Genomic DNA, 21740 nt, shown 5'->3' on the forward strand with positions numbered 1-21740 from the left:
ATTATGGTGAATGGATACTACATTGCCAGTTTTGGATGTCTGGGTTAAAATGCCAACTCTAGGGGCGCCTGGGTGGCTCAGTAGGTTAAGTGTCTGACTTTGGCTCAGGTCATGATCTCACAGTCTATGGGTTCAAGCCCCACGTTGGGCTTTGTGCTGACAGCTCAGAGCCTGGAGTCTGCTTCAGATTCTGTGTCTCCCTCTCTCTCTGCCTCTCCCACGCTTGCGCTGTCTCTCTCAATAATAAACATTAAAAATTAAAAACAAACAAACAACAACAACAAAAACGCCAGCTCTCAACAAAAAAGTGATGACTGCTGAACCAGTACCAGATTGCTGTTTTTACAAAGTCAACAAACTTAGGAAATTCTGGGAAATTTTCATTTATTTTTCTAATTCTTCAGGAACCAAGGACTGTTCCTTAAGTACTTAGAACTCTGCTAAAGGAGAACTGTGCTAGATCATGGCCATTTCCCATTCTTTAAAAATTAGTACTTTCTGTTTCCTGGTAACATATTAATTTTTAATGAAGTGATTAATGAAATTATTTCTCATGTGGGGCACATAGTAGTCACAGCTATATTAGGTATAATTAAAGGATGAATTTGTCTTGCATAAATGAAAATCCCCATAACTCCCTGTTATAGACACTAGATTTTTGTAAGTAGGCTCCATGCCCAACATGGGGCTTGAACTCACAGTCCTGAGATTAAGAATCACATGCTCTATTGGCTGAGCCAGCCAGGTTCCCCTAGACACTAGATTTTAAAACATATGTCTGCTAATCATTCAGCTGTGTGAGTCCTAAGTGCTCTAAGTACACTGAAATACCTTGGAAAAGTGGAGACTTTGGAGCAGTGGACCTGCTGTCTTTGTCCCCCATTTTCAGGATAGCAAAAGAGAGCGTCAACCTATGAAACAGGACACAAAGCAAGAGTAGGTATGGATCCTTTAAAAGAGTGTGAAAAGACAATAGTGGAAGCTTTCCTTTGGCCTTCACAAGGGATCACAGGAAATTAGAACTGAAGGAAGCTAGTCTGGCCAGGAGGAGCAGTAGGGAATGATGGGGACCCTTTGGCACTTTGGCAGTTGATTCTAATGTACAGGCTGAGAGGCTGATGGTGAGGCTGGACCTGAGAAATGGGTGGAAACAGAAGATGAAAGTGTCATGTTGTACTCCCCATCACTAGAAGAGTCTCGACAAAGATCGGATTACCCAATATGGGCCCCCAGGTGGCCTGGACATTATTTTGGTGCCCCTTGCCCCTATTTCAGTCATAGACAGTTTTCACTGAATTGGAAACCATGTTGCTTGAGCCTGGAGGTGAGTTTCAATAGTAAAATTGGAGACTTTACAACTTGACACAAACATGGACATCTTTGACTTATCTCTGTAGTTGTATCATGAACTCTGAGGGAGATGAGTCTTCATCAAAAAGAAGGTATGATAGAGAGGCATAAGGAATATTTATGTAATCATAATACAGAAAATGAATAAAGAAACCATGAGACAAAATATTGACCTCCAACATATAAAGACAAAATTGATTTTTAGTGATGCTCTATAATATACTTTAACAAGATTTGTTAGAAGACAATGCACACCAACCATAGATACTGCCATTGGCCAGTATTTCACTGGAGTTTAGGTTTACCAAATTGTGAGAAATTGAAACACTTGAATGTGGATGTACTGAAAGAAATTCAAGACCATTATGAGACAGAAGTTAGGTCAAATTTGGGATTATTCGCCTATCACTGGGAATGTAAAATGTGGACAGAAAGAAAATGTAATGACTGCCATACATTTCAAATGTTCATCCCTATAAGTGAATCCATGGGACTGCTACCACCTGAAATTCCTGTTAGGGAGACAATGTTTAGCATTACTCTTACGGCCCAAATTTCAGTTTGCTGCTCCTACAATTTGTGCAGATAACACACATTTGTTATACATCCAACTTGATGTCCTATTAAGCTGACCTTTGGCAATGTTAATGGCAGAGATACCCTGGCATGGTGTTATCCACCAGAAAGATGACAGCTTCTGCTACAATACTGTGTGTGGTAGCTTTAATTCCATCCTTGTTCTCTACTTCATTGTTTCGTAAAGGAAGAAAAATTGAATTGTGAAAAACTTGTTATAGGAAAGATATATGGCCGGGAACAGTCTTTATAGATACAAAGGATTTTACCTCTTCTAACTTAGCCTTCACATCTATGTATCTCAGACACCTGGGGTTAGGAAGTAGACCAAATATTAAAAGTAGAAGAGACAGGTGAAGAGACACAAAGTAGGAAAACACATAGGTCCTAGTGTTGAAAAAATTTGTCTTCAAATGTACAACATCATTTTAGTTCATCGGTTTACTCACCTCAATTTTGGTCACTGGAATTCTGGGAGTGAACTCTTGTCTTCATGAAGTGCCACAACCATGTACTATACTTTCTACTTTTCAGTAAAAGGATAAGTCACTGGGCAGCTTTGGTGGATGACTTGAATCTCCAGCTAAACTGTCACTTTATCACTTCAGAACAAGACTTTTAAGTTCATGAGGTTCCAAGTGAAAATAATTGCTCAGCACATCTGCCCTATTGGCAAAGTTCAGACTCAAGCTCTCATGCTCCTTCTGTTAGATACACAATTTTCTTTCCATCTTATCGACTTTTTTTTCAAGGAATTGTGAAGCTGATCCTAAAAGTCTACATGTTCCTTATTTTCCATTTGGGAAAATATTATTTTCCCTGCATTTTCCTGGGGAAAGCCCTGGGAGACACAAGCCCACCATTATTAGACAGAGGACAAAGCACTTCGCATGGGTCCATTCTTCTGATCTCTGTAACCCAACAGAGACAAACTTCAGAATTCTGCTTTGATGTCTCTGGATTTCTTTTTCTATTTTGTAGTCAGTCTGAAAAGACCCCTAGGTTGGGATACAGGTTTTATTTTACTGAACAAATTTATAAAAATTTACCTTTGTCTTTGGAACACAGAGATTATGATGGTGTTTTGAAGCATAAGCTGCTCTGCCTTGAAAATGTGAGGAAATAATAGTGAAAAACTGAAACGTTTTCCTCCGTAAGATTAGGAACAAGGTAGGGATACCTGCTTTTACTACTTCTTTTCAACATTCAACATATATTGGAAATGACAGTCAGTGTAATAAGACAAGAAACAGAAATACAAGGTGTCCAGATTGGTAAGGAAGAAGCAAGCCTGTCATACAACCAAGCCTCTTTGCTCTACACAAATATTTGCTGCCATAGATTATAACACATCTTAGCATATTCTATTCTGCTCCAGGTTGTACTGAGTTATAACTTACTCAACTTTATTTTTTTATTTTTTTTTAATACAATTGTCTTTTTTTTTTTAATGTTTATTTTTGAGAGAGAGAGCATAAGTGGGGAGGAGTAGAGAGACTGGGGGACAGAGAATCCAAAGCAGGTCTGTGCTGACAGCAGAGAGCTTGACACGGACTCAAACTTATGAACAGTGAGATCATGACCTGAGCTGAAGTCGGACGCTCCACCAACTGAGCCACCAGGTGCCCCAGAAATTTCTCAGCTTTAAAAACATTATTGCTATAGACATTTAATGCAGAATATTCGAGAGCTAATTCTTCAGTCACCTTACTGTTTTTTTTTAAAAAAATTTAAGTAGGCTCTATGCCAAACATGGGGCTCAAACTCATAACTCAAGAGTAAGTGTCATCTAACTGAGCCAGCCAGGCACCCCGTTACAGTCAATTTAAAATTGACCTTACCTTCTCAAACAAGCAACAGAAACTGAACATTTTCAGTCCCATCTGTCATCAAGGAAAACCACTTGGAATCATTTTTCTTTTTTAAAAAATTGATGTTGCTGTCAATATCCTCTGCTCTTTAAGCAAGTGTTCTCACAAAAGTATTATAATCCTAAACAAGTTTCTTTTTTCTGTTCTCATTTTGGCTGCTACAATCAAACATGATTTAATTAACTCACCATCAGTCAATGGCTTTCCTTGCTTGGTTAACAAATGAGTCATTCAGAAACTTACTTCGGTTACAGCCTCATTTCCATTTTTATTTTTGTGAAGAAATACATCTGTGACGAGGTGTCCCATTTAAAGTTTTCTCATTCTTCTGACTGTTGTTTTCCTGTCAGTTGGGACTGTTGTGATGAGTGTTTATTTTGGTGATGTTGCTGTATATTGTATTTTTTGAGCAGAGGCTACAGTCTCATTGTATAATAAACGTGAACTTACCTATCATCAGTTCCATAAAATTTTTCCAGAAATAGATTAATATCCTGACTTGCACTACTATAAGCAGTTTGATGACTTAGATGTGGTAAGATTTTATTGCAATTTTTCGAGCTCGGGACTTATACTGATATTTTTCTGAATCAGAAGAACTACTTTCAGCCACTATTATCAAGCAATGAATGGTTTTAGAGATTAGCTTTTGCTGCAGATTTTTCCACATTATGGAAATGTGTCCTCCGTCTTGTTATGTAAGTATCATACAATATACTCAGTTTTTCCTCTTGGCCTGCAACACCTAAAATACTTACTACCTGGCCCTTTACAAAAAATCTCTTGATCCCTGATTTAAGACATTAGAATAAAAAAATTCTGCGCATTTTTACTGAGCATTTATTTCACATTTCACATTTAATTAACAATTTTTTAATGATTTTTTTTAAAGAGTGCTTCATCTTAAGTAGGAAGTCAGTGGAGTTAGTTTATAATCTTGAATTTCACATTTTTTTGGACCAAATCATTTATTTACTGTGGTGATTTGTAAAAATAAATACATCAACTGAAAACCTTAAAGAAGGCATGTGGGCAGCGAGATTATGTATAGTAAAAATGGTAACAAATAGGTACTTTAAAATGTTCAATGTATCACTTTATAGTGTTTTACTTACCCTATTAGAGTTCCAGGAATTTTTCATATTTCTTTTTAGAAATTTTGCAGTATTTTATATGATAGACTGCCCAAAGTTAATGAGAAGATACAGTTGTCATTAAATTGTAATTATAGACAGTTAAGGGATATAATTATCCCTTTAAAAAAATTGTTTATTTATTTATGTTGAGAGAGAAAGAGAGCAAAGGAGGGCCAGAGAGAGAGAATTCCAGGCAGGCTCCTCACTGTCAGCACAGAGCCCATTGTGGGGCTGGAACTCACAAACACCCAACCAACTGAGCCACCCAAGCACCCTTCCTTTTTTAATGTTAGGAAGTGACAAAAATTCATTGCTTTGTAATGTGTGGAAGGATTAGTAAATAACTTCATAAATATATTACTGCTTAAAAAACTAGTCTCCCTGAAAACCTGTATAAAAATTTAATTTTATATAAGCCCGGGTGGCTCAGTCGGTTGGGTGTCTGACTCTTGGTTTCAGCTCAGGTCATGATCTTGAGGGTTGTGGGTTTGAGCCCCACATCGGGCTCCGCGCTGTCATCAAGGAGCCTGCTTGGGATTCGCTCTCTCACCTTCTCTCTCTGCCCCTCCTCCGCTAGCTCTCTCTCAAAATAAATCAACGAACTTAAAAAGATTAATTTGGGGGAGCACCTGGGTGGCTCAGTACGTTAAGCGTCCAGCTTCAGCTCAGGTCATGATTTCAGGGTTCATGCATTGGGCTGCACTACCAATGCAGAGTCTGTTTTGGATCCTCTGTCTCCTTCTCTCTGCCCCTCCCCCCCCCCCCCCCCCCCGTCTCTCTCTAGCACACACAGGCACACTCTGTCTCCAAAATAAATAAATATTTTTTAAAAATTTAATTTCTGCACCCCCCCCCCCAAAATACTTTGGGTTTAGGTCTTGCTCATGTGCTTCATTTTGGGTTAATGTATAAAATCACAGTCCACTTTAGCTTCTTTATCTTACAGAATGGTCTGTTATTTTGTGCTTTAGAGGCCTAGAGACCAAAGTAACACTTCTCACAGATTCTTTAAAAAATTTTTTTTAATGTTTATTTATTTTTGAGAGAGACAGAGACAGAATGGGAGTGGGTTAGGGGCAGAGAGAGAGGGAGACACAGAATCCAAAGTAGGCTTCTGGCTCCGAGCTGTCAGCACAGAGCCCAACATGGGGCTCAAACTCATGAGCTGTGAGATCACGATGGGAGCTGAAGTTGGATGCTCAACCCACTGAGCCACCCAGGCGCCCCCTCACAGATTCTTAAAACTGCAATAGAAAGACTTAATTGTCTTTAACTTAACTCTTTTGATAAGAAGTGTCTCTAACAGTCTTGACCTTTATCTGACAAAAGCAATAGTATCTGTTTAATAACTTTAAAATATTGAAAGAGACATTAGAGATTGTGTAGTTCAAATCTATCATTTCACAAATGAGGACATTTTTTCTTTATCCCATAAGTAAATATCATTTTAAATATTTTTTAAATATTTAAAAAATCCCACCTTTTTAATTTTAAGATTGAAGCCCACTTTCCAGAACAAATACCAATGTAGAAACTTCCAGTACATAGTATATAGTCTAACATATATTGCCGTGTTCATGGAACAGATTAGTCACTATTATTAAGATGCCAATTCTCCCCTCAATTAGTCTACATATGCAATATAAGTTCAATCAAAATCCCAGTAGTTATGAAATTGATAAGCTGACTCTAGAATTTGTGAGCTGGGCACCTGGGTGGCTCAGTCGGTTAACCATCCAACTTCAGCTCAGGTCATGATCTCATGGTTTATGAGCTTGAGCCCACATCGGGCTCTGTGCTGACAGCAGCCTGGAGCCTGCTTCAGATTCTGTGTTTCTCTCTCTCTCTCTGCCCCTCCTCCACTCACGCTCTGTCTCTCTCCCTCTCAAAAATAAACATTAAAAACTGTTTTTAATTAAAAAGAATTTATAAGGAAATGCATATTATCTATAATAACCAGAAGATTTAAAAAATAAAATACAAAGGTAGAGGACTTACTTTCCCTAGTTTCAAAACTTGAAACTATAGTATTTAAGACAGTGTGGTATTATTATCACAGGACAGAAATAGAAATCAATGAACAGACATTGAGATCAATGGAAGAGAATATACAGTCCAGAAATGGATGCACATATATGTGATCAATCGGTTTTTTAAAAAAGGTATCAAGGCGATCCAAAGGGGCAAAGGATAAATTTTCAACAAATTTTGCTGGATATCCACTTAGAAAAAATTTAACCTTGACCCTCACCTCATACCATACATTAAAGTGGACTCAAAATGGATGATAGACTTAAATCTAAAAGTTAAAACTATAAAACCTCTGGAAAAAAAAATATCTTGAGTAGGAAGAGATTTCTTAAGACACCAAAAACATAGGCTATTAAAGAAAAAGGTGATAAATTGGCCTTCACCAAAACTGAAAATTTCTGCTCTTCAAAAAACACAAATAAGAAAACACAAGCAACAGACTAAGAGGAAATATTTACAGAATCTGACAAAGGACTCATACTCAGAATATATAAATAATTTTTACAGCTCAATAATAAGGTAAATAATCCAATTTAAAATGGGTAAGGGACTTAGGGGCACCTGGGTGGCTCAGTCGGTTGAGCATCTGACTCTTGATTTGGCTCAGGTTATGATCTCAGCTCAGGTCATGATCTCAGAGTTTTGTGAGCCTGAGCCCCACGCAGAGCCTGCTTAGGATTCTCTCTCACCCTCTCTCTCTGCACCTCCCCCGCTCATGCTCTGTCTCTCTCAAAATAAATAAACTTTAATAAAACAAAATAAAATAAAATGGGTAAGGGATTTAAATGAACACTTCATCAGAGAAGACACACAGATGTCAAGTGAACACAGGAAGTGGTATTCAACATCTTTAGTCCTTAGGGATGCAAATTGAAACCACAGGGGATATCTCTCCACACCCACAGGTACGTCCTAATTAGAAGCTTGAAAACACTAAGTGTTGGGGAGGGTATGAGGCAGCTAAAACATTGCTGGTGAATATGTAAAATAGTATAATCTTTGGAAAACACCTTGGCAGCTCTTTATACAGTCAAACATACCCTTACCATATTACCCGGCTTTTCCACTTCTAAGCATTTTCTCCAAGAGAAATGAAAACTTATGTCCAAAGACCTGTACCGTAATATTCACACCCACTGTACCAATAATAGCCCCAAACAGAATCCAGATCAAATGTTCACCAACAGCTGAATAGACAAACAAATTGTGTCTATCCGTGCAATAGAATATAAATCAGTAACAAAAAGATCCGAATTCCTGATGCACAAATGAATCTTAAAAATATGCTATGCCAAAGATTCCACCAAAAAAGTATATGCTGCATAATTCTTTTCACATAAAACCCTAGAAGAGACAAGTCTATTCTTCAGTGCCAGAAGGCAGATAGGGCAGAAGAGGACTTTTTGGAGTGATGGCAATGTTGTATTATCTTGGTCACGTGACAGTTATGTGGCTACATACAATTTTCAAGACACATTGAACGGTACACTTATAGTGGGTGCAGTGTAGTGTATTTAAAGGAGACTTCCAGGGGTACCTGAGTGTCACAGTCAGTTAAGCAACCAACTCTTGATTTCGACTCAGGTCATGATGTCACAGTTGTGAGATCGAGCCCCGAGAGCTCCAAGATCGAGCTCTCTCTCTCTCACTCCGCCCCTTTCCCCTGCTCGCTCGCTCTGTGTGTGTGTGTGTGTGTCTCTCTGTCTCTCAAAAAAATACTTCAATAAAGTTTATTTAAAGAAATTAAAGAGACAGAGAAGTCTCTTCTCAAATCAATTTAGTTTTCTCCCTTACTCTTGTCTCCCCTTATATCCCACTCCTTTTTGAGGAATATTATGTTTGTTCCCTTCCAACATGAATTGATTTTGACAGCCCTCAGCAACACCACCTTTTCCAAGCTCCACCCTTTCTCTGATCTGTGCAACCGAAACGGAAGGGCTGAAAACTAGATATTTATAAGTTGGTATTTTTTGTCAGCTACATTCGAATAAGTTGCCCAATGGCAGGGATAAAGTCAAAACTACAACCCAAATTTCCCATATTTACCCAGATGAGTGTCCTTCCACTACACATATGAACTGCCTCAGTCAAGACAAATCACAAGGCTGCCAGAGAAGGAATATGGCAGAACAGAGAAATTGCAAGGGTAAAATAGAAGAGCATTTTCTGGTAGAATAAACATGTTTCTTATGCCAGCTGCAGCTTAGCATGCAAAATCCCCTTCATGTGTTCTAGTTGAACTCACAATGTTCCAATAAACATCAGGTAAATCCCATGTTTTCTCCAGCAGTAGAAGATGGGGAGGTTGGAGGATGGTATTTGTAATCATGGAAGATGTCATGTCACCCAGGCACACTGCTTTGCAGAGAAACATAGGTAATTATCACAGACAGAGGGCACACAAATCAAACAGCATTTGAGCTTAAGTTATCTGACTTAGGAATTTGGTAATGTCGCTTGTTTGTTTGTTGTTTTGATACATAATTTGTTGTTAGCTGACATACGGTGTTTAGAGTGTGCTCTTGGCTTCCGGAGCAGCTTCCCGTGATACATCACTTATATACAACACCCAGTGCTCATCCCAGCAAGTACCCTACTCAATGTCCATCACCCAATTTCCCTGCCCGCCTCCGGTGCCCCTCCACCCCCACCAACCCTCAGTTTGTTCTCTATATTTAAGAGTCTCTTATGGTTTGCCTCCCTCTCTGTTTGTTAACTATTTTCTTCCCTTCCCCCATGGTCTTCTGTTAAGTTTCTCAAATTCCACATCCGAATGAAAACATGCTATCTGTCTTTCTCTGACTGACTTATTTCACTTAGCATAATACGCTCCTGTTCCATCCACACTGTTGCAAATTTCATTCTTTTTCATTGACAAGTAGTATTCCATTGTGTGTGTGTGTGTGTGTGTGTGTGTGCATACATATCTATCTATCTATCTATCTATCTATCTATCTATCTATATATATATATATACCACAGCTTTATCCATTCATCAGTTGATGGAAATTTGGGCTCTTTGCATACTTAGGCTATTGTTGATGGCACTGCTATAAACTTGGGGGCACATGTGCCCCTATGAATCAGCACTCCTGTATCCTTTGGATAAATTCCTAGTAATGTTACTGCTAGGTCATAGGGTAATTTTATTTTTAATTTTTTGAGGAACCTCCATACTGTTTTCCAGAAGGGCTGCACCAGTTTGCATTCCACCAATAGTGAAAGAGGGTTCCCTTTTCTCCACATCCTCACCAACATCTGTTGTTTCTTGAGTTGTTAGTTTTAGCCACTCTGACCGGTGTGAGGTGGTACCTCAGTGTGATTTTGATCTGTATTTCCCTGATGAGGAGTGACGTTGAGCATCTTTTCATGTGCCTGTTGGCCATCTGGATGTCTTCTTTGCAAAAATGTCTATCCATGTCTTCTGCCCATTGCTTCACTGGATTATTTGTTTTGGGGAGTTGAGTTTGGCAAGTTATTTATAGATTTTGGATACTAATCCTTTATCTAATATGTCATTTGTAAATATCTTCTCCAATTCCGTTGGTTGCCTTTTAGTTTTGTTGATTGTTTCCTTCTCTGTGCAGAAGCTTTTTATCTTGATGAGGTCCCAATGGTTCATTTTTGCTTTTATTTCCCTTGCCTTCAGAGATATGTCAAGTAAGAAGCTGCTGTAGCCAAGGCTAAAGAGGTTGTTGCCTGTTTTCTCCTCAAGAATTTTGATCGTTTCCTGTCTCACATTTATGTCTTTCATCCATTTTGAATTTATTTTTGTGTATGGTGTAAGAAAGTATTCCAGTTTCATTCTTCTGCATGTTGCTGTCCAGTTCTCCCAGCACCATTTGCTAAAGAGACTGTCTTTTTTTCCATTGGATACTCTTTCCTGCTTCATCAAAGATTAGTTGGCCATACATTTGCGGGTCCAATTCTGGGTTCTCTATTCTATTCCATTGGTCTATGTGTCTGTTTTTGTGCCAATACCACACTGTCTTGATGATTACAGCTTTGTAATACAGCTTAAAATCCGGGATTGTAATGCCTCCAGCTTTTTCAACATTACCTTGTCTATTCGGGGTCTTTTGTGGCTCCATACAAATGTAATTTGTTTGTTCTAGCTCTGAGAAGAATGCTGGTGCTATTTTGATTGGGATTGCATTGAATGTGTAAATTGCTTTGGGTGGTATCGACATTTTAACAACATTTGTCCTTCCAATCCATGAGCATGGAATGTTTTCCATTTCTTTGTGTCTTCTTCAATCTCTTTCTTAAGCTTTCTATAGTTTTCAGTGTACAGATCTTTTACCTCTTTGGTTAGATTTATTCCTAGGTATTTTATGGTTCTTGGTGCAATTGTAAATGAGATCAATTCCTTGATATCTGTTTCTGTTGCTTCATTATTGGTGTATAGAACTGCAACCAATTTCTATACTTTGATTTTGTATCCTGTGACTTTGCTGAATTCATGTATCAGTTCTAGCAGTTTTTTGGTGGAGTCTTTTGGGTTTTCCATGTAGAGTATCATGTCATCTGAGAAAAGTGAAAGTTATACTTCTTCTTTGACAATTTGGATGCCTTTTATTTCCTTTCGTTGTCTGATCGCTGAGGCTAAGACTTCCAACACTATGTTAAACAAGAGTGGTAAGAGTGGACATCCCTGTTGTGTTTCTGATCTCAGGGGGAAAGCTCTCAATTTTTCTCCATTGAGCATGATATTAGCTGTGGGCCTTTCATATATAGCTTTTATGACGTTAAGGTATGTACCTTCTATCCTGACTTTCATGAGGGTTTTTATTAAGAAAGATGCTGTATTTTGTCAAATGCTTTTGCTGCATCTATTGACAGCATCATATGGTTCTTATCGTTTCTTCTATAAATGTGATGTATCACGTTGATTGATTTACAAATATTGAACCAACCCTGCAGCCCAGAAATGAATCCCACTTGTTCATGGTGAACAATTCTTTTAATGTACTGTTGAATTTGATTTCCTAGTATCTTGTTGAGAATTTTCACATCCATGTTCATCAGGGATATTGGCCTGTAATTCTCCTTTTTAGTGGCATCTTTGGCTTGGGAATCAAGGTGATGCTGGCTTTAGACAATGAGTCGGAAGCTTTCCTTCTGTTTCTATTTTTTGGAACAGCTTGAGAAGAATAGGTGTTAACTCTGCTTTAAAGGTCTGGTAGAATTCCCCTGGGAAGCCATCTGGCCCAGGACTCCCATCTTTGTTGGGAGATTTTTTATAACGAATTCAATTTCTTTGCAGGTTATGGGTCTGTTCAAATTTTCTATTTCTTCCCATTTGAGTTTTGGTAGTGTGTGGGTATCTAGGAATTCGTCCATGTCTTCCAGATTGTCCAGTTTGTTGGCATATAATTTTTCATAGTATTCTCTAATAATTGTTTGTATTTCTGTGGTGTTGGTTGTGATCTCTCCTTGTTCATTAGTTATTTATCTAGTTGGGTCCTCTCTTTCTTTTTGAGAAGTCTGGCTGGGGAGTTATCAATTTTGTTTATTCTTTTTAAAAAACCAGCTCTTAGATTCATTGATTGGTTTTACTGGTTTTGGGGCGGGGGGATTCTATATTCTTTATTTCTGTTCTAATCTTTATTATTTCTCTTCTTCTGCTGGCTTTGGGGTTTCTTTGCAGCTCTGTTTCTAGTTCCTTTAGGTGTGAGGTTAGACTCTGTATTTAGGATTTTTCTTGCTTCTTGAGATAAGCCTGGATTGCAAAGTATTTTCCTCTTAGGACTGCCTTTGCTGCATCCCAAAGGGTTTTGACTGTCATGTTTTCATTTTCATTTGCTTCCATATGTTTTTTAATTTCTTCTTTAATTTCCTGGTTGACCCATTCATTCTTTAGTAGGATGTTCTTTGACCTCCAAGTATTTGGAGGCTTTCCAAATTTTTTCTTGTGGTTGATTTCAAGTTTCATGATGTTGTGATCTGAAAATATACATGGTATGATCTCAATCCTTTTATTTTTGTTGAGGGATGTTTTGTGACCCAGTATGTGATCTATTTTGGAGAATGTTCCATGTGCACTAGAGAAGAAAGTGTATTTTACTGCTTTTGGATGAAAAATTCTGAATATAGCTGTTAACTCCATCTGGTCCAATGTGTCATTCAGAGCTGTTGTTTCCTTACTGATTTTCTGCTCAGATGATCTGTCCATTGCTATAAGTGGAGTATTAAAATCCCCTATAATCATGGTATTATTACCTATACATTTATTTATGTTAGTGGTAAACTGATTCATATATTTCGGTGTTCTATGTTAGGGGTATAAACATTTACACTGTTAGCTCTTTTTGATAGACAAACCCCTTAATTATGATATAATGCCCTTCTTCATCTCTTGTTACGATCTTTGTTTTAAAATCTAGTTTGTCTGATATAAGTATGGCTGCTCTGACTTTCTTTTGACATCCTGTAGCATGATAGATGGTTCTCCATACCCTCACTTTCAATCTACAGGTGTCCTCAGGTCTAAAATGGGTCTCTTGTAAGCAGCATATAGATGGATCTTATTTTTTTTATACATTCTGATAACCTATGTCTTTTGATTGGGGCATTTAGTTCATTTATATTCCAAGTGATTATTGAAAGATTGTTGAAAGATTGAAAGATTGAAAAGATTGTTGAAAGACTGAAAGATTCTAAGATAATTGAAAGATTATGGATTTAATGCCATTGTGTTATCTGTAGGTTTCATGCTTGTGGTGATGTCTCTGGCCTTTGTAGTCTTTGCTGTTTTCCACTAACAGAGCTCCCCTTAGCATCTCCTGCAGGGCTGGTTTAGTGGTCTTGAACTCCTTCAGTTTTTGTTTGTCTGGGAAAGACTTTATCTCTCCTTCTGTTCCAAATGACAGCCTTGCTGGATAAAGAATTCTTGGCTGCATCTTTTTCCTATTCAGGGCTTTGAATATTTCCTGCCCCTCCCTTCTGGCCTGCCAAGTTTCAGCGGACAGGTCTGCTACTACCCTTATGTGTCTACCCTTGTAGGTTAGGGCCCATTTGATGCTAGCTGCTTTCAGAATTCTTTTTATCTTTGTGTTTTACCAGTTTCACTATGATATATCATGGTGACGGCCTGTTTTATTTTGTTTTTTTTTTTTTTTGAAGGGAGTTCCCTGTGCCTCTGGAACTTGGATGCCTGTTTCCTTCCCCAGATTAGGGAAGTTCTCAGCTAAAATTTGTTCAAATAAACCTTCTGTACCTTTCTGTCTCTCTTCCTCTTCTGGAACTCCTATGATACGAATATTATTTCATTTCACTGAATCACTTAGGTCTCTAATTCTCCCCTTGTCATCTAGTAATCTCCTTTTCTCAGCTTCATCATTTTCCATAATTTTATCTTCTATTTCACCTATTCTCTCTTCTGCTTCTCCTCATCCTTGCTGTTACTGCATCTAGTTTATTTTGCATCTCATTTACAACATTTCTTAATTCAACATGACTATTTCTTAGGTCCTTGGTCTCTACAGCAATAGATTCTCTGTTGTCTTTTATGCTTTATTTCAAGCCCACCTATTAGTCTTACGACTATTATTCTAAATTCTTGATCAGATATATTGTTTATATCTGTTTTGAACAATTCTCTGGCTGTCATTTCTTCCTGGAATTTATTCTGAGGAGAATTCTTCCATTTCATCATTTTGGCTAGGTTTCTATCCTTTATGTGACTTAACAGCTTTTTATGTGTCCTGCACCTGCAAGTACCACTATATTAAAAAGGGGTCATACACTGTCCAGAACCTGGCACTTCAGAAAGTGTATTTGGAGTGTATTATGTGCACTCTGTTGTTGTGTCTTGGGCTGCTTTATCTCACTACACGTAGTGCTGGATTGGACTGTCCACCTGGCATGCCTTGATTTGCTCACTGAAGTAACCCTGGAAAAGAGAAGAAGGTGGGGGAAAAGAAACCTTATGCCAAACAAAGAGAGAAGTGACAGTGGTGGAAAAAAAGACCAGGCAAAGAATCAAAGAAACTGTAGGGCTTAATCCAGAAAGAGAGGAAAATAAAGAAGGAGATACAGAAAATGTGTAAAAAGAATAGAGTAAAAATGCCTGATTAAACAACCAGAATAAAGAAAAGAGAAGAAGAGAAGAGAAGAGAAGAGAAAAGAAAAGAAAAGAAAAGAAAAGAAAAGAAAAGAAAAGAAAAGAAAAGAAAAAATATATACATAAGCATTGACCAAAAATCAAATCAGAAACTATAGGGCTGATTCCAAAGGGTGAAGAAAAAGAAGAGAGTATAAAGATAAAGGAAGGAAAAGAGAAGAGAAGGCAAGAAAATAAAAATAAAAAAACAATAGTAATAATAAAAATAATTAAAAAAAAAAAGCAGACAAACATACAAAACTGCAGGACAGTTGCCTATTGGTGCCTTGGAACCGGTGACTGTGCTGGTCTGGAGGAGAGGCCATCTGGTTCAGTCATTGTCAATCACACTCCACTAGATAAGTAGCTACCACGCATGGAGGGATGAAGTTTGGTGTAAGCGGGGCCGCCTCCACTGGGGGCTGACGTTGGGTTCCCTGAAGCCTCACCATGTTGGTGATGGGGAGGAAAATGGCAACACCCCAATCTCTCCTCCTCGGTCAGGTGTCTCAAACCACACTGTTCAGGGAGCCCTGAAAGAGCTGCACAGGCGCAGGCCGGCCGGCTTGCCCTATACCACAGACTCCCTCGCTTCCCAGGTTTTCAAATCAGATTCAAAACCCCATGTCTTAAAGGATCCCACTCTGTGCTGACTAGCTCTGGAATAGCGCCACTCTGCCCAGTCTACAAAGGGCATTTGGCTGGCTCCTGCAGGGTCTTTTGTCCTTGGACGGGGGGCAATAAACCCTCTTCCCACAGTACTCCAGGGAAGGGACAGCCTTCTCTCAGTGCACCCCGAGATCCTACCAAGCCTGGGGTTGGCTCTCCTCCCCACCAGGCACACGCACAGCATCGGTTCCAGTCCAGAGATAGGCACACAACCCTGAAATCTCTGATTTTCACTCCTAAGGCTGTTTGCAAAGTAGAAACTGGCTCTCTTCCTATTCTTTGTTTTCTGGACTGTGGTCTGGAGAGGTTTTTCTCTTCTCCAAATACAATCCCACACTTCCACAGCCTCTCTTCCTCTTCATTTTGTTTCTCCACCAAAGGGGTCTCCCCACCTCCTCCAAGCCTACACTGCCCATTTTATCTCTCCCAATTCGAAGACACGGACCTCTGTCCCACCAAGCTCTGTGATGTTGTTTGTTATCACTGCTGCTTTTTTGTTTTGTTAAAAAAATAGCAACCAAATGCACAAATTTAAGATACTTTAATCACAAGTTTTCTGAGGGGGAATTTACTTCTAGTCTTTCTAGTATTGCAAGCTACGTTCATTCCTCTCTTACATCCTGTCCCCATGGCAACAGTACTCAGGTGCCATTTTTGCAGTTTTTTACTTAGTAAATTTCAGCATTAATATAATTTTTGCATTGTTGCTATTGTTGTTTATACCAAATTAGAAAGGTTAACAACAAAATGTTATAGACGGAAAACAGAGTAGCATATGCTTCAAAGCACTCAGAAGCAAAATTTACATCCATCCAAGTGTTCTTCGCTTTTTGTTCCAAACTACATGGGAAAAACCCCAATACCAAATTTTGAGTGGGAAAACATTCAGAATAAAATATGTATAATTCCACTCAGGAGCTAAATCTGATAGGACAGCTACTGGTGAGAGTAATAAAACTGGATAGTGCATACCTAGAATCATTCAGAGAAATGAAGTTTAGTTCCACGCTTCAAAGAAATGTCAAAACTTTTGATTCCATTCAATAAAGAACAAAACCAATGGTATTTTTATTACTTTCATCTGAAACATTCCGCATTTTAATCTGAGCCTTTTGCATACTTCTCATCATTTGGAGTTTGAAGGTTTTTGGTTGCTTTTTATTTGGATATCTTCATTAATATGAGATTGGCAATTATAATGCAGGTGCAGTTTTCTTTTAATGTCATGCTGTTGTTTAGGTAATAAGAAATACTAAGTAATTGGCTTTAGATTTTTGTAATTTTTTTCCCCTAAGTTCCTGCTAGATTTCGTATTCTAGTAGTCAATGTATTTTCAGTGAAATGTAAAAATATTCCCGTTCCCTTTGAGCAGTACTAATTTCTTGAGATCTTATTGCTTGTCACTTGAATCCTGTAGCTGTCATACATCTGGTATAAGCAACATTTGATTTTTGAAGTGTGTAGACCATCTCTTCATATTTCAAGATGTAATTTTACATTTCTGCATTTTAAAAAGTTTGGCCATAAACTAGACGCACGCTTCTAATTCATATACCTGCACATGTGACCTTTGTGAACAGAAATTTGCATGTATAATCTGTGTTTACTTGTAACTTTCTGGTAATATACTGCTTATATCTGTGGATTCAAGTTTCTGAAGTGAATACCAATAAAAAAAAAACAAACCTCGGGGCGCCTGGGTGGCGCAGTCGGTTAAGCGTCCGACTTCAGCCAGGTCACGATCTCACGGTCTGTGAGTTCGAGCCCCGCGTCAGGCTCTGGGCTGATGGCTCAGAGCCTGGAGCCTGTTTCCGATTCTGTGTCTCCCTCTCTCTCTGTCCCTCCCCCGTTCATGCTCTGTCTCTCTCTGTCCCAAAAAATAAAATAAACGTTGAAAAAAAAAATTAAAAAAAAAAAAAACAAAAAAAACAAACCTAGGCCAAGTTCATTGGTTATACATATTTGGAATGTTAACCAAAAAAAAAAAAAACCAAAAAACTGGATAGTGCATTTTCATAAATATTTTTCCAATAGGTATTTTTTTCCCTTTTAATCTTGGCAGCATTGAGGACACATTATCCTAAAATATGACATCTTGGCATATTGAATATCTGAAGCTGAAGGGATTTTAGAAACAGCAGGTACAGGAAGGACTTTCTGATTTTCCCCTGAAAATGGTCTAAGGCTCCTAAAATCACCCTCATGGAGAAGTGCCTTTCCTGTTCCCGGAGGAAAGGAGCATTCTTACCTCCAAAGACAGAGGGACTCAGAAGAATATGAAGGAAGACCTTGCTAGGTTTCCCCCAGTTTACTACCTTTAGCTCAGATCCTTTGCCCTATCATATTTTCCAATGACTTCCCCCACTTCATCAAACCTAGCATAAAGACATTCAAGTGTAAACGGTTTCCTTCCTTCCTTATGAAGACTTCTGGGTCACATAAACATATAGTAAATAAATCTGCAGGCTTTTCACTTATTAATCTGTCTTTTGTTACAGAGACCCAGCTGAAAACTTAAGCTGGGAAGAGGAAAGATATCTTTCCTCCTCTATGCCACCAACTACGTTAGATTTTGGACTCTGAAGTTTGGATATTGGGTAATTGTTTCACTGTCTGGAGGCTTTGTGTTCAGATATTCTGTTTAATTTAAGAATTACTCTAGGGGTACCTGGGTGGCTCAGTCGGTTAAGTGGCCGACTTCAGCTCAGGTCATGATCTCCTGGTTCACGACTTCAAGCCCTACATCATGCTCTGTGCTGATAGTTCAAAGCCTGGAACCTGCTTCAGATTCTGTGTCTCCATCTCTCTCTTCCCCTACCCCGCTCACACTCTGTCTCTCTGTCTCTCTCTAAAATAAATAAATAAATAAATAAGAATTATTCTAAAGATCAGGCTTAATGAACAGATTCTACCAACCTCTCCACAGCCCTTCTGAGTTCTTCCAGGTACAAGTTTCAAGAAGAAAACAACTCAGGCTTAACTGTCTCTGAAAATAGGACTAGAGAACTTTTTTGTAATCAAATGCTACTAATCCACAAGAAAAGAAAAGAAAATCAGTGATAAGCCACCTAGTTTTGTTTTTCTGCCTTTTTAAAAGTAATTTTATTTTTAAGAAAGATATAAAATCTCTTACTTATCTGCTTTGTATGTGAATAACAAGAACTATAAAGCTTACGTATGAGCTAAAATACATTTTGTTTTTCTATTAAGCCAGTTATAGCAGAGAAACAACAGCAGGGGAGAAAAGTAAGACTCACACATCTCTGTCAAGTGACCATGCAGAGAGAAAACAAGACCCAGAACACAACAGGGAGTTTGGATTCTCATGCAGCAATAGTCCTTTTTCCCCCATGGCCGCCCCCCATCTGATATTTCCCCCATGATTTCCAAAATCTTTGTTTTAGTACAGACCTCAACATAAATATCAATTTCACCAGGACCCAAACACACTTGGGTGTGAACATGGGTCTGCTCACTGGAGCTATGAAATTTCAATCTATAAAACTGCTCACTCCATCTGCCCAACTATCTTTAAACCTTGCCTTTTGGGATTTGGTAAATCAGGAAATCCAAAAGCAGCCAAGACTCCAGATCAAGTCCTAGGCAACACTGTAGGTGGGACCAAGTAAGTCTTGGGTCCTTTCCTCTGAGCTTTTGACACATGGCTAGGAGCAATGGAGGGCCCAACACTTCTACCGCTAGTTACACAACCAAGAAAAATTAGAATAAATATCTGTTACATGAGTGTTTATGACAGCATTATTCATTATATAACAAGGGCGCCTGGTTGGCTCAGTCAGTGGAGTGTCTGACCCTTGATTTCAGCTCAGGTCATGATCCCAGGGTCATAGGATCAAGCCACACTCAGCATGGCGCTGGCTTAAAAATTCTCTTTCTTTCTCTCTCTCTCTCCCTCCCTCTGCCTCTTTCCCCTGATCACACACACTCACACACACACTCTCTCTCTCTCTCTCTCTCTTTCTCTCAAAATAAATCTTTCAAAAAAAAAAAGATGCAAACAATCCAAAAAAACCTGAGAGTATGGACTAAACAAAGGTGGTATATGCATACTATTTATATAAAATAAATAAAGTTATAAAAAGGAATGAAGCACTGATATGTGTACAACATGGACAAACCTCGAAAACATCATGCTAACTGAAGGAAGCCAGTCAGAAAAGACCACTTACTATACAATTCCATTGACATGGAATGTCCAGGTCAGGCAAATCTATGGAGACACAAAGCAGATTTATGGTTGCTTCCCAGCTGGGGGTCGATGGGTCAAAAGGAAGGTGAGAGCTAAGCAGTATGAGATTTCTTTTTAAGGTGATAAAAATGCTCAACATTGACGATGGGGATGGCTGCCGCATCAGTGAATATGCTAAAAATCACTCAATTGTACCCTTTAAGTGGACGCATTGTATGGTGTATGAATAATAGTTCAATAAAACTGTTAAAAAAATTTAAAAAGGCATAAAGAGGGCCTTGAAGATTCAGAGCAAGACACCCAGAGCTCCACCTCAAGATTTGGTTGTATCACCAATGCCTCATGCATTGTGGGTGCTGCATAAATGCTGAATCGCATTAACCTCAAATGAGCATCTGGCATACCTATGTTCAAAGAAAAAGCATTAACGTGAATCCTGTGAAACACATTCTTTGTCGTCAAAAATCTGTTGCTTAAAATGTCACACCTCGGTAGGTTACCTCCTCACCAGAGAATCTGAACCAAAACTTGCAGCTTTAATAGCAAAGTAGGTAGGTATTGTATCACATAAACATTTTACGTCACCCCAGCAAAGACAGGATATATGCCAGATTTGCATCTATAAAGTGAGGACTTAACACCTATCTCATAAAGTTAACTTGAGTATTAAATAAAATTACATATGAAAGTGCTTAGCAAAGTACGTGAAGCGGAATAAATCCTCAGTAAGCGGCAGTGGGAACTATTTTTACCCCCGTACAAGAAAACTCTTAAAAACCATCCTTACTTATGAATCTGAGTATCCAAATAAGAACCAGGTATCAAATTGTACTGATTTATAATCATTTCAATTTCTTCCACTTCCTGACTTGAAGTGATGTATTTAAGCAAAGTAGTTAACAAAAAAAGTCACTTACTTAAAACTGGCTAATGATAAAGGGAGACATAAGACATGTACCACTTTAATAAACAAATTACTTTCCTTGAATTGAAGTGCAAAGAGAAATCCAATTCTACAATGTATCTGGACAGCTAAGGAGCTGTTCAGTATTTGTGACATGGTCATGTCCACCTCATTGTGTGGCCACAGCTACATAAAACCCTCTTTTTAAAATTCAACACAAATCACAAGTATTAAAGTGTTGGTTTTATATGTGTAGAAAGGATCCAAGAGAGAAAGAGCTTTGCCTTACTGCACACCAAAGGAAGGTCACCAGCCCTGAATATTTCGCTTCAAAAGCATATTTCAAAATATTGGGGTAAAAAGAAAGAATGAAAGTGAGAGGAGTATTTTTCCCGTGGAGTCTGCAGGAGAGGATTACTATTGCTGTCATAGCAACCAGCTCACTAGATGGTTTTGCAAAGGAAGTGTCTCTCCAGACCAGCTGCCTCTGCGACGGATAGCAAGTGCGCTGTTCCTTTGTTCTCTTTGCATCCTCCCCACTAAAGTTTCTAGAACACTGATTTCAATTTCTTGGAAACTGTGTCAGGACCCCCTCCCTGTTCCTCTCTATCCCACAGCCAACTCCCTTCCTCAACAAAATTCAAAACTTAGCTCAGTTCTCCCCCTCCCCACCCTGCCCTGTAGAAGGTAGTGATTGATCATGTGATAAACCAACGTCTGCCATTGAACATGGAGCCCTTTCTTTAAATTTTATTTATTTATTTATTTATTTATTTATTTATTTATTTATTTTATTTATTTATTTTGAGTAAGAGAGAGAGAGAGAGGCAGAGGGAGAGACAGAGAGAGAATCCCAAGCAGGCTCCACACTGTCAGCCCAGAGCCCAAG

The 21740-nt window shown here is 38.6% G+C and overlaps 2 long non-coding RNA genes across 2 annotated transcripts in view; both read right to left on the bottom strand.

The window, feature by feature from the left end:
• Positions 1 to 21740, bottom strand: part of LOC131490385 (uncharacterized) — a 99719-nt gene that overhangs the window by 31468 nt on the left and 46511 nt on the right. The gene's annotated exons all lie outside the window — the stretch shown is intronic.
• LOC131490386 (uncharacterized) lies at positions 17305 to 17725 on the bottom strand. The gene is made up of 2 exons (XR_009251071.1): positions 17672 to 17725; positions 17305 to 17423 (listed from the first exon to the last, which is right to left on the bottom strand). It is a non-coding gene; the product is annotated as an uncharacterized LOC131490386 (long non-coding RNA).

Source organism: Neofelis nebulosa, chromosome 11 (assembly GCF_028018385.1).
Source record: "Neofelis nebulosa isolate mNeoNeb1 chromosome 11, mNeoNeb1.pri, whole genome shotgun sequence".
NCBI lineage: Eukaryota > Metazoa > Chordata > Mammalia > Carnivora > Felidae > Neofelis > Neofelis nebulosa.